The sequence below is a fragment of the Ovis aries genome, chromosome 18 (genome assembly GCF_016772045.2).
Source record: "Ovis aries strain OAR_USU_Benz2616 breed Rambouillet chromosome 18, ARS-UI_Ramb_v3.0, whole genome shotgun sequence".
Lineage (NCBI taxonomy): Eukaryota > Metazoa > Chordata > Mammalia > Artiodactyla > Bovidae > Ovis > Ovis aries.
Window position 1 is genome coordinate 57295905 of NC_056071.1, and position 14492 is coordinate 57310396.

Here is a 14492-nt window from a genome sequence, read left to right on the forward strand (position 1 = left end):
AAGTCTGCTTTATGAGTCCACCAAAAAAGGCCAGGGGTGCCAGTGGCAAAGAACCAGTCTGCCTATGCAGGAAGACGAAAGAGACCCGGGTTCGATCCCTGGGTTGGGAAGATCCCCTGGAGCAGGGCCTGACTGTATTTCCAGTGTTCTTGCCTGGAAAACCCCATGGATAGAGGAGCCTGGTGGGCTACAGTCCATGGGGTTGCAAAGAGTCAGGCATGACTGAGCGACTGTGTACGAGAGCATACAGAAAGGCAGGCATCTTTCCTCCTGGGCAGAGTGCACACTGGGGCTAATCTGAAAGTTCCAGAAGCCCCCGCCTTCCCAGGCCCCCAGTGCCAGGCTGAGAGTGGTCGTTATGCCAGGACCTCTTAGCCTCGCAGCCAGCAGTCCCCTTGCCTGAGAGGGCCGGCGTCAGCCCCGGGACCGTGTTCTATTTCACATCTCTGGCGTGACGGCCCAGAAACTAAACAGCATCCCTGGGGCAGGACTCCTGCTAGACAGCAGCCCCGTTATGAAATAGGGTGCCTCTCTCCAAGCCTGGCTCTGGATCCCGTCAAAACGACGTGTGTCTTTCCTTTCCTTCCTCGAGAAGGTGAAATACAAGCCTATAATAACACCATGCCCCTGTTCTCCTCTGGACAAAAGTCAAAACTCGAATCTGATAAATCTGAAATCAATGTTAATTTTTCTAATTGGACTTCACGGGGCCTAGACATGGTGTCAGAGCCCGTGGTATTTCACGTCGTATGTTATTGTTGGTGCTGACAGAGGAAATGAATCTTTCAGGAGATTCAAGGAGAAATTAGTATTTCCCTGATTCCAGGGAAACTAAATGCCCACCTATTCTATTTATTACAAAGGGGCCTATGTCCAGCCCTTCAAACCTTGCAGTGACCCCAGTGGCAGACACTGCTTAGTCACAGACCAAGGGCCTTCCCCTCATTCTCATTCCAGCCCGCAAAACTCCTACTCAACCTCCAAGACTCAGTTCAGAATGCCCACCTCTGAGCATCCTTCTCGACTCCCTTCATCAATTACTCACTGCTTCTTCCTCGGTAACCAAGGGTCTGATGTGCCCTGATAGGTCTTCCCAGCGTGCTTACCCGCCTCACCTGGTTCCTTTGTCACTCGGGAAGCAATCCCAGGGCAGGAAGAATATATTCTTCCATTCTGCCTACAGTCACCCAGGCAAGCACACAGATCCCAGGACGTGCCCTCTGAATGCCTGTTGACTGAATGATTCCTTTTCAGTGTACAGTACTTAGTACTTATGCATGCATGTGTGATAAGTTGCTTTAGTCATGTCCAGCTATTTACAACCCCATGGACTATAGCCTACTGGGCTCCTCTGTCTGTGGGATTCTCCAGGCAAGAATAATGGAGTGGGTTGCCACAGCCTCCTCCAGGGGATCTTCCTGACCCAGGGAACAAATCTGGGTCTCCTGCGTTGCAGGCAGATTCTTTACCATCTGAGCCACCAGCGAAGCCCAGTTTTTGCATTACCTGCCCTGACACCTGGCCTTGATCTTTTGGTTGCATTTGATTTTTTAGAGACATTTTTGGTCGCATCATTGGAAAGGGGAATGCTCTTGGCATCTGGTGGTTAGAGGCACAGTTATACAGTAAGACTTCTCTGAGCCCTACACACTTTCTCCATCATGAGCCCTTTCCTCCATAAAAGATACATTAAAAATTACATTTTAAAACTAAGTTGGTGTGAAGAGAAATATAATCCAGGCTAGATTCATTAGTATATATTCTTTATTATTGCATTCATTTTTCCTTCTGATTTGAAAATCAAGTTAAGACATTTTTGTAAGCCCCTAAAAGTACCATGTACCTAAGGCACTGATTCTACTATGACTAATGAGCAAGTGGGCCCTGGGTAGAGACCAGGGAGCCTGCTAAACATCCAGCAATGCACAGAACAGCCCCTAACAGCAACAAATCATCCAGTCCCAAATGTCGATAGTCTTGAGGTTGAGAAACCTGTTATAAAGGAAAACTCTAGAAAGTCAAAGCCTAGTGTCTGAGCTCCCAAAGCAACACTGTAATACAACACTGGGGGAACATAACTTTTGGTAATTAGCAAGGCTTTGGGGTAGAGAAGAAGTGGACGAACACAGCACACACTTTCATGAGAGCATTCATAAAAAATCCACGTGTGTTTTCTCTCATTTTCCCAATGGTGGATACAGCACGGAACGTAGATTTTTGTCCCTAGTCAGCTATGCAGGCAGTGAGCAACACTTCATTAGTCAGACAAATTGGGGAAATTCCCATGATGCCCCCCGTCTCATGCTCAGCTTCTCGGTATCAGGACCCAGATACTGTTCGCTGCTCAGCAAAGCTGCTCAGAGACACCAGCTTCACCTGCCTTCTAAGGTGTCCAGGGCAAACCTGCCCCAAATCCCTTTCAGGTCTGACTCTTACAAAAGAGAGGCATCGGCTAACACAGTGTTTTGACTTGGGGATCTGTTTAAGGGTTCTCCCAAGAAACAGAACCACCAGTGTGTGTGTGTTAATATGTGTGTGTTAGTCACTCAGTCATGTTCGACTCTTTGCAACCCCATGGACTGCTGCTCACCAGGCTCCTCTGTCCGTGAAATTCTCCAGGCAAGGATACTGGAGTGGATTATCATTCCCTTCTCCAGGGGATCTTCCTGACCCAGGGATTGAACCCGTGTCTCCTACATGGCAGGCAGATATTTTTACCATCTGAGCCACCGTTAATATGTGTGTGTGTGTATATATATATTTATATATGTGTGTAGATATATATTTATATATGTGAGTGTATATATTTATATGTGTGTGTATATATATATTTATATATGTGTATGTGTTATATGCATACACACACATACATACATACAGAGAGACTGTTTTAAGGAATTGTCTTGAGTAAAATGTGCAGGGTAGGCTGATAGGAGGAGACACAGGACAGAGCTGCAGTTTTGAGTCTGAAGGTTGTCTGCAGGCAGGACTCCTTCTCACCTGAGGGAGGTCAGTGTCTGGTCGGTTCAGGCCTTCAGCTGATTAGACATGGCCCATGCACACTATGGAAGGTAATCTGCTTTACTCAGTTCACTGAGTCACTCAGTCGTGTCCGACTCTTTGCAACCCCATGAGTCGCAGCACGCCAGGCCTCCCTGTCCATCACCAACTCCCGGAGTTCACTCAGACTCACGTCCATCAAGTCAGCGATGCCATCCAGCCATCTCATCCTCTGTTGTCCCCTTCTCCTCCTGCCCCCAATCCCTCTCAGCATCAGAGTCTTTTCCAATGAGTCAACTCTTCGCATGAGGTGGCCAAAGTACTGGAGTTTCAGCTTTACTCAGAGCCCCCCAATTGAAATCCTTTTATTATTTAATTTAATTGGAGAATAATTTCTTTACAATGTTGTATTGGTTTCTGCAATGGAAATCTTAATCTCATCCCCAAGCAAAACAAAGTGATGTCACAGACAAATATATGGGTGCTGTGGCCTGGCCAAGCGACACATAAAATTAACCTTCACAAGGTTTTTTGTTTTTTTTTTTTTTCAATTTCTTTTTTCTCTCTCTGAAAGATCAATGAACAAACATGCTGGGAAGGAAGATCCACAAGGTTTCACATCAAAAGGAGGCAATTAGTATTCATTGACTGCTTTTTGTGCACCAGGATCTTTGCAGCGACAATCACGTTACCCTCACTTGACTCCTGCGAGGGCAACACTGGTGTACTCATCTGACAATTATGTCACTTAGTCGGGGTCCCACAGCTAACCTTTGGCAGAACCAGGACTCAAACTCAGGTCTCTCCTGAACCCAAACCTGAGCTCTGTCGACTCCATGGAAGACACTAGAGAAAGGAGGGAGGCCACCCAGAGAGAGGGACCAGCACAGCATCAGAGGCATGAGAATCCTGCAAGCTCTGTTCCTGCTCCCCAACACTCTCCTACCAGTCCCCCTCTTACTTTCTTACACACCCACACACACATTCACTCACACCTGCACTGGGAATATTTAGATAATGCATACAAGGTGCCCATGGAGTACGTGTCTATTTCATGCATATTGGAACAATGGCAGTTGTTATAATAATAACTATAAATGATGTGTTTATGATAATGAAATGGTCATATGTCAAAGGTGAAGGAGGAGGCGCATAGGACATAAGAGGGTAGGAGGGAGTGATTTAAAAGAAATGAAACTATGGAGGTAAACCCATGTGATGCCACAAAGCCTGAAAGAAAATTATTTACAGCTTCCTTCATTCAAACACTTTGCAAGCCCCTATGTGACTCTTCCAACAGCCTGCTGAAGTGGTCAGGGCAGGGACTCAGTGTCCATTACATAGGTGAGAAATCTCTGGCTTAGAAAGGCTGCGTACCTAGTCCAAGGACACACAGCAGCCTGCTTTAGGAATAGGAGTCAGGCCTCCTGCTCTGTCCACCGAAAGTAGATGCCTTCAAGAAGGGAAGATTCTGGAGAATCTTTAAAGATGGAATGAATTGGAAGATTGGGGTTGACATATATATATTATTGATACTGTGTATAAAATAGAGAGCTAATGAGAACCTACTGTATAGCCCAGGGAATTCTACTCAGTGCTTTGTGGTGACCTAAATGGGAAGGAAATCCAAAAGAGAGGGGATATATGCAGGAGGCACAGTGGTAAAGAATCCACCTGCCAACGCAGGAGATGCAAGAGGTGAGGGTTCAGCCCCTAGGTTGAGAAGATCCCCTGGAGTAGGAAATGGCAACCTGCTTCAGTATTTTTCCCCGGAAAATTCCATGGACAGAGGAACTTGGCAGGCTATGGTCCATAGGTTTGCAACGAGTCGTACAAAACTGAATGACTGAGCACACACACGTGTATAGCTGATGCACTTTGATGCACAGTGGAAACTAACACACCATTGTAAAGCAACTATACTCCAATAAAAAAATAAATAAAGCCTGTTATTATTGGAATGATGACTATGAAGAAAAAAATTTGTTCTTGGAGGAGGTGACAAAGCTTTTGCCAGATGTTGGTGGTAAAAAGAGCATTTTTATGAGAATTTTCAAAGTTCTGGCTAAAAAATAAAAATAGATAACCAACCTACTTGATAGCACAGGGAACTCTGCTCAATATTCTGCAGTGACCTAAATGACAAAGCAATTTGAAGAATAGACCCAGGCATGTGTGTAACTGAATCACTTTGCTGTACACCTGAAATTAACAGTATTGTTAATCAACTATACTCCAATATGAAATAAATTTTTTAAATGACCTCAGCAACCTGCTTTATCTCTTAGGTCAAAATGGGACCCAAACTCCTTCTCCACATAGGGAGTCATAAGAATCATGATGGACAGCCTGGTGTTTGGCACAAAATGTATAATAAATACACTCTAATAAATAGCAGGGTCATAAATGCGTAAATAGTAAATAAACAGCAGTTGCTCTTGGTGTCATTGCTTCCATGTTCCATGCTCTGCGCTGCAGCACACAAAACCCAGAAGCCTTCAGTGGAGAGAGAGAATAAAAAATACCAGCGCGAGTATGTCTTACAGTCCTTTGTTCTACCCCATTCTTCCAAATGTCTCCCAGGACAAACGTTTCCATGGTAGTTTCACAGCGATTCCCTATTTTTCACCTCCAATGTTCCTATTTATGGTCTGCAAATGTTGGCAGGGATGTGAAGTGAGGACTTTTTCTCATTTTCACCCAGAAGGGCCCATGGCCATTACATCATTCTGAATTTCTTGAGCTTGTTCATGACAATACACCCACCCTCCCTGTGCAGACATGGGGCTTGATTTTCTGCACGACATGCAAGGCTGGGAAAATTCAACATGATAGGCGTGATGTCGGAAGGGGCTGTGGTGGGAAGACACAAAATCAGGATCAGGCCTTCGGCTGCGATGTATAGCCCAGGGAACTGGCCTTGCAAACAAGTGGGCTGAGGAATCTGGCCAGCATAATGGCAGAACACTTGGTTTCCTTAAAAAAAAAAAAAAAAAAATGTTTTTTTAACTTTGGGGAAAGGCGCTGGTTGAGTTCATTGCACCCCTCATTTCATGACTCACTCTCCACATTGGTCCATTCAAAGCAGCTGTCTTGATTCATTTCCTTATTCCTTCCCTTTTATCCTCATTTCCTACCCCATTCCCCTCTCATGGGCAATCATTCTAGCCCTGTGTCACTGCATACATATTTGTGTGAAAGTCCTTAATTTATATAAATGGTCTTGGGCTATAAATCTCTTACTCCTTACATTTTTACTCAGCACTCCTTTTTTTAAAGATCTATATTCATGGTGCTGACTGGTGCATAGTATTCCACGGGGTTTGTCCATCACATTTCATGTACGCGTTCCTGGGGAGATGGACAAACACTGAGACAAACCACCCTATGATGAATAGCTCGTATGTATCACCCTCTGGAGATGTGTAACAGTTGCTGTGAGAATAGTATCCAGGAAGGACTTGTTGGGTCATGGGGTACACATATACACCCCAGTTACGCTAAGGCAAGCCAGGGGACTGTCCTGGATGGCTGCATCCATCTAAACATTCCCACCAGCCCTACACATGATTTTTTATCTCCCCACATCCCTGCCAACATTATGCTACTCTACATTTTTGTTATTTACCCTACCTTATGTTTCTGTCTTTGCCCATTTGACAGGTAGAAGTGCTATCTCTTTGTTGCTTTAATTAGCATTTCTCTCTTTATTTGAGCAGCTCTTCATTGGCTTCCTTGTCTTTGGGGTTTCCTCGCCTGTGACCTGCCTGCTTGTATCTTTTGCCCAACTTTCCCTTGCAGCTTTTGGTTTTATTTTTCCTGTTTGACAGAAGTTTCTCGGATATTTTCAATATTAGTCCCTTGTCCGCTTCTGGGGGTGCAAGCATCTCTCAGTTTGCTAAGGATCTGTGAACTTGCTCCAAAGTGTCCTCCACTGAACAGTAATCTTTCATTATATTATGATCAAATCCATCCCTTTTTTTGTTGTTGTTCTTACAGACTGTGCTTTTGGGACACACACATGTATACACACACACACACACACACACACACACAGTGACCTATAAAAATGCACTCCTATATTATCTTCTATTGATATTCTAGCTTACCTTTCAAACTTAAGTCTCAATCCATCAGGAACTTGCCTTTGTAAGTGATGTTAGACAGAGAATGACTTTTACCAGCTTAAGAAAACTTCTGTTTTATTGCTTAGTGGTTTAATAACAGCTTTTATCAATTTATGATATATTTTCCTGCCTATATCTGATTTTTTTCAACTAGATTTGTTTTTTTTTCAAATAAATTATCTGATATAATACTGATATTACATGATAAGCTCTATTTGATTATGATGTACTATTTATTTTAAAGGCTTTTGGATGCTTTTAGCTACTATTTTATTTTGGTTATCTGTGTTTACATCCATTACATTAACTGACCTGCAATCTATTTTCTTACATTTACATTTCTTGAGTGATTAGTCTTCTGTATTTTTATCTAGTTTTGGAACCAATATCATCCTGGCCTCATGACACAAGCCAAGAAGTTTTCACTCTTACGTTTTCTGTAATATCTTTCTGGAAATCTAGATGGTTCGTTCTTTTTAAAGTTTGTTAAAAACTCACCTACAAAAACATTTGTGCCAGAAGCATTCTAGGAGGAAAGTCTTTGCTTAACATTTCAAATTCTTTAATACTTTAAAGTTTATTCAAGTTTTCTTTTAAAATTTCCCTTGTGCCAAAACTTAGCATTTTATATTTTTTCAAGATATATGCCCAGGGAATTCCATGATGGTCCATGCTTTCATTGCTGAGGGCCTGGGTTCGCTCCCTGGTCAGGGAATGAAGATTCCACAGGCCATGCAGGATGGTACCACTCCCCCAGATATATGTACATGTCATCTAAATTTTCAAATTTATTAGTAAGTATCTATTACTAATAGCAGTGTTGTTCTTTTGGGCCACGAGGCGTGTGGGATCTTAGTTACTTGTCCAGGGATCAAACCTGAGCCCCCTGCAGTAGAAGCACAAAGTCTTAACCCCTGGACAGCCAAGCAAGTCCCCAATCTTTCCTTCGTTTGTGTGTGTCTTTGTGACTGTTGCTTATTCATTCTGTACCATTTATTTTGTTTATTTGCATCAATCCCTCACCAGCCTTACAAAAATGTTTCTCCTGTTGATCTTAGTAACATATTAAAAACACCACCTTTTGGTGTCATTACTCTTCTCTATTTTTGTTACTGTAAATTGTAGCCATTCTCTAGCTATTTCCCCCTTATCTTTATTACTATCGTCTCTATTATCAGGTATTTCTTTATTATCTTTTTCTAATCTCTTGATTTGAATGCTTAACATGCTTTTTTCACATTAAAGTTCTTGTTAGAAAGATATTTATCTATTTACTTGGCTGCACCAGCTCACAGTGGCATGTGAGATCTAGTTCCCTGAACAGGGATCTGGCCTGGGCCCTCTGAGCTGGGAGCAGGGAGTCTTAATCAGTGGATCAGCAGAGAAGTCCCTGAAATTCTTAATACAATAAAAAAGCCCAGTGCGCTATGACATAGATGGGCTGTAGATCACATCTTCCATGAATTGGCTGTGAGACCTGGATGACCCATTTCACTTTTCTGAGTGTCTGTATGATAAACTGTGGCGTGAGGTCGATGGCCCTCTCTCCCAGGCACCTGTGTGAGGATGTTAGGAGATAATCCACAGAAGGCACCTGCGGGATCCTCGGATGCTGGTTCCCTTCCCTTGTTCCAAAGCTAATTAAAACCACTAATCCTAGATTCATGAAAATCTCAAACTTTTAAAAAGTGGTTCCCAACTGCGGACAGTCTTGATTCCCAGTGGACATCTGACAATGTCTGGAGACAGTTTTGATCATCACAACTGGGAGAGAGGAAAGGGGCGCCACTGGCATCTAGGGAAGGTCCCTAGGTAGAGGATGAGCACACTACTAAACATCCTACATTCCTAAAATTCACAGGATCAGCCCCCACAACAGAGAACTATCCAGCCCCAAATATCAATAGAGCCAAAATTGAGAAACCACTTTTTTTTCCCCTTGGCCGCATCAGGTCTTCCTTGCGGCATGAGGTATCTTCCTTCATTTATTTATTTTCAATAACCAAGGGTAAGTCACGCACAGAAGACAAGCCTATCGATTTGCCTATTTTATTATTTACTTTTACTCTGGGTCTCTGTTGCTGTGCACGGACTTTCTCTAGTTGTGTGGGGCAAGGACTACTCTCCACTGCAGTGCACAGGCTTCTCATTGCGGTGGCTTCTCTTGTCGCGGAGCACAGGCTCTAGGCACACCGGCTCAGTGGTTGTGGCACAGGGATTTAGTTGCCCCATGGCATGTGGAATCTTCCTGGGCCAGGAATCGAACCTGTGTCCCCTGCACTGGCAAGTGATTCCTAACCACTGGACCCCCAGGGAAGTCAGTGCGTATATCTTTAGCTGCAGCATGTGGGAGGTATCTTTAGTTGGGGCATGCAAACCCCCAGTTGCAGCATGTAGGATCCAGTTCCCTGGGCAGGGATCAAACTCAGGCCCCCTGCATTGGGAGAACAAAGTCTTAACCACTGAACCACCCGGGAAGTCCCACCTTGAAGGAAACCCCAGTGGCATCTGGTCCTGTCTCTTTCCCAATACAAGAATCTTTCCCCCAATACCTTCTCTGCTTGGGTACACTCAGGAACAGGAGGCTCACTACATAAGAAAATAGGTAACAATAGTGGAAGGAACACAGACATTGGAGTCAGGCACTCGCATACACTTGTCCACCCTTTATTCTGACTTATCATCTGTAAACCTCAATTTCCTCATCTGTAAAATGGATAAAGTACATAGCTATGATCACCATACAAGGTATATCCCAACACAGGGCCCAGAATGTAACAAGTAGTCAATAAAAGTTAACTTTTGCAGTTAACCCTTGCTGCTGCTGCTGCTAAGTCGCTTCAGTCGTGTCCGAGTCTGTGCGACCCCAGAGACGGCAGCCCACCAGGCTCCGCCGTCCCCGGGATTCTCCAGGCGAGAACACTGGAGTGGGTTGCCATTTCCTTCTCCAATGCATGAAAGTGAAAAGTTAAAGTGAAGTCGCTCAGTCGTGTCCGACTCTCAGCGACCCCATGGACTGCAGCCCACCAAGCTCCTCCGTCCATGGGATTTTCCAGGCAAGAGTACTGGAGTGGGGTGCCATTGCCTTCTCCGGCAGTTAACCCTTACTGCATCCAAATTTGCTTGCAAGTGACTTTACAATTCTGTACTTTGGTGATACAGCTTCTTCTATCTAAAGGTCCCTGAACTGTTGGCAGACAGTGATCAATAATGGTTATTCCCCATTTTGATTCCACTTATTTGACTTAGTATGAATAGAATGCTAGATTTCTAATTGGAAAAAATACATACGCAACAAGAAACAAAGGTTTACTGTATAGGACAGGGAACTATAATCAATACCTTGTAATAACCTATAATGGAAAATAATCTGAAAATAATATATGTATATCAGTTCAGTTCAGTCACTCAGTCATGTCCAACTCTTTGTGACCCCATGGACTGCAGCACGCCAGGCTTCCCTGTCCATCACCAACTTCCAGAGCTTGCTCAAACTTATGTCCATCGAGTTGGTGATGTCATCTAACCATCTCATCCTCCATCGTCCCCTTTTCCTGCCTTCAGTCTTTCCCAGCACTGGGGTCTTTTCCACTGAGTCAGTTCTTCGCATCAGGTGGCCAAAGTATTGGAGCTTCAGCTTCAGCATCAGTCCTTCCAATGAATATTCAGGACTAATTTCCTTTAGGATTGACTCTTTGGATCTCCTTGCAGTCCAAGGGACTCTCAAGAGCTTTCTCCAGCACCACAGTCCATATATATATAACTGAACTACCTTGCTGTGCACCTGAGACGTTGTAAGTCAATTATACTTCATGAAAATGTATATATTAAGAGAAAAAAATAACAGCCAGTCCCTCTTTCTGGGGCTCAGCTTCTGCATCTCTGAAATACATGGTGCCACTAAATACAATCTCATAAATAGCTCGCCCTCAGCTGGTCAGTCTGCAGATATGTTTGGTGTTTGGCCTGCAGGTGCTTTTGTTTTGCCTCTTAGAATTCAAATCTATTTCTCACTTATAAAAATGGGGGTCTTCCCTAGCAGTCCAGTGGTGGGACTTCTCTTTCCAATACAGGGAATGTGGGTCAGTCCCTGGTTAGATCCCTCATGCCTGGTAGCCAAAAAAACCAAAACATAAAAACAGAAGCTATATTGTAACAAATTTAATGAAGACTTTTAAAATGGTCCACATTAAAAAAAATTTTTTTAATAAAGTAAAAATGGGATATTTTACCTAAAAAATTGGTAGATCTCCTATCTCTTGAAGAATAAGAGGTTTAACAATACTGGGCCTGTTTCCTTCATGGCTACAATCTGGGGCCAGTGAGCAGTGTTTCTCCATAGAGGCGACATGTGTTCTCTATTCCCCACAATCCCCACTACTCCCTATTGTCCTGTTTTCACTCATTCATATCACTTACAGCTTCTGTAGACATTTGACTTTACAATTCTCAAGATATATGGGCTCCCCTGCTCCTTTCATCTCTCCTGGTCAATGAATCCTGGAAACCATGAGCTGCTACTCAAAGAGGAAATTTTCTTGATAAATTACCAGAGGAGAATCTAAGTACTGATGATTTGCTACAGCTTTTACTTAAAACAGAAGCTCTCCTGGACTCTGATTCCATTTTCCAACAAGGGGAGGAGTGTCTCTTTTGAAAAAATTCTGTAGCTAACTTATTCAAGTTCATTAAAAGGATCCTTTGATTTGCAAAACTCATGAAGATAGTGGACAGGGCCAGGGTTGAAGAGGAAGGGCACTGGGATGCTTCGCAGGGACCTGGTGGTCTCCAAGTACTCCTGGGTACAACCACGTTAGGTAGCAGTATGAATCTGACCCTCCTGGTGACCCCCAACTTTTTTCACCAAGCATAAGCAGACCTTCAGGAAGCAGGTGGTCTTAAGCGATGATTCAGGGGTGTCAGGCAGACACACACACTTTGGCCCATCCTGCAGATGAAATTGACCCCTTCTCAGTTAATCTCTGCAAGACTTCTACATTTGCTGACAAAATTCTCTCCCCAGAGTGGGACTTCTCTGATGGTCCAGTGGCTAAGACTCTGGGCTCCCAATGCACGGGGTCCAGGTTTGATCCCTGGTCCGGAAACTATATCCCACATGCAGCAACTAAGACTTGACACAGCCGAATAAATAAAAATAAACAAATACTTTCAAAAATTCTCCCCCCAGAGTATCTTGGAGTATGGATCGTGCAGCATGGTGAAGAACCCATAATTTAGGTGGAGCTGACACTTAACCACACACGCATCCTAGGGCCACTCACCCAATGCCACCGAGCCTCAGTTTTCATATCAGAAAAATGGGATAATGATACCACCTCTTTCCTAGAGCGGCTACATGGGAGTTAATGGGCCTCTCTTCCCCTTTGTTCTCTGCATGACAAACCTGAAGTCTGGGTAGGAGAACTGATCTGCAGCACAGTGCTGCTTTGGGAGGTTCCTCTGGCTGGCTGAGATATAAGTCCATTAATCAAATCCAAGGGAAAACTTATTAAAAACAGATATTTAGTCCAAACCAGAGGATATAATTTAACCAGGAAAAAAAATAAACACAATAATATGTAGTGCTGCACTAGCTGTAGTAAAACAAAACACATTCAAACTGATGGGCCAGTCTTGTCACTACAGGTGAGAAATCATGTCTTGCGTGGACTCCCCATGTATGCTTGGTGAACTGCTGAGCCGAGAGCAATTTGCCAACTGCCTGCTGCTGCTGCTGCTAAGTCGCTTCAGTCGTGTCCGACTCTGTGCGACCCCATAGATGGCAGCCCGCCAGGCTCCCCCGTCCCTGAGATTCTCCAGGCAAGAACACTGGAGTGGGTTGTCATTTCCCAATTGCCTGGAGGCCTACTAAAAATGTTCGTTATCCTTGTTACTTTTGGATGTCAGGACACAGAGAGAAATGAGGCACCCTGAACTCAGTGGTACTCAGAAGAATGAAAGTGAAAGTCACTCAGTCTTGTCTGCCTCTTTGTGACCACATGGACTATACAATCCATGGAATTCTTCAGGCCAGAATACTGGAGTAGGTAGCCATTTCCTTCTCCAGGGGATCTTCCCAACCCGGGGATCGAACCCAGGTCTTCCGCATTGCAGGTGGATTCTTGTTTTTTTTTTTAAATTTTTATTTTTACTTTATTTTACTTTACAATACTGTATTGGTTTTGCCATACATTGACATGAATCCACCATGGGTTGCAGGTGGATTCTTTACCAGTTGAGCCACAACGGAAGCCGAACAATACTGGAGTGGGTAGCCTATCCCTTCTCTAGCAAATCATCCTGACTCAGGAATCTAACCCGGGTTTCCTGCATTGCAGGTGGATTCTTTACCAACTGAGCTACCAGGGAGAGGCTGGGAGGCAAAAGGGGAAACATTCACACTATAGTGTTAAGTCTAAAAAGCAATGTTATGAAGGCAACGAGGGATCAAGAGCAGGATGAAAATGACTCTGCCAGAATTGTAAGATTAAGGTTGACTTTAAATTTCCTTCTCTGTGATTTTTATGATACACTCACATCAGAGGGAAAGGCTTCGTTCTGCACACCAGGTGAAATTCAGATTGGAGTCTGTCCAGCCGTGGACCGCCTGATCTTTTTACAGCTGAAGCCACCTACTAAGCACCTACTACATGCTAGTAGGCACCGGGTCAGGCACATTCTCCTATGATCACAGGAACCTCCAGCCCCTGCTGAACAAGCCTCAAAGAGAGGAGTCAGTATCAGACCCACGGGAAAAGGGAGACTAAGAGAGAAGGGAACTTGCCTGGAGTCACGCAACTAAGCAGTTAGCAGCTGAGGGGCTTCCCCTTGCATCTGCACTCCCAGTGCCACAACTAAAGATTCCAAATTCCGAAACTAAGACCTGGTGCAGACAAATAAATAAATAATAATTATTATTTTTTAAAGAAGAGCCAAGTTGGGGCTGGAATCCAGGGTGATTTGTGGACAAAGTCTAGCCTCCTTCCAGCACTCAGTGGCCCCCAAAGAACTGGGACACAGGAGAGGGCATTAAACAGCAAAGGTCCTCCCTGTTCAACCCCTACAGTACTGCTGATGATCTCTGGAAGAAAATCATCCTTGTTAACTGAGAGAACACAGTCCTGGAGCTGAGAACCCTCCCCTGATGAGCTAAAACTGAGCAGTTGCAGAGTTTTCACTGGTCATGTCCACTGTGGGGCTGCTTCCATCCCTGCATGGGAAGGCAAACCTGTTTTCCTTTGACAGTAGTGACGTAAAGAACCCCTTGCATTTCTTCTTCCATTCCTATGAATTTCAGAAAGTGCCTTTCTAAATGCGTATTTCAGGATTCGTGCTTCTGGGACCTTGTGTTTAGCCACAGCTCCA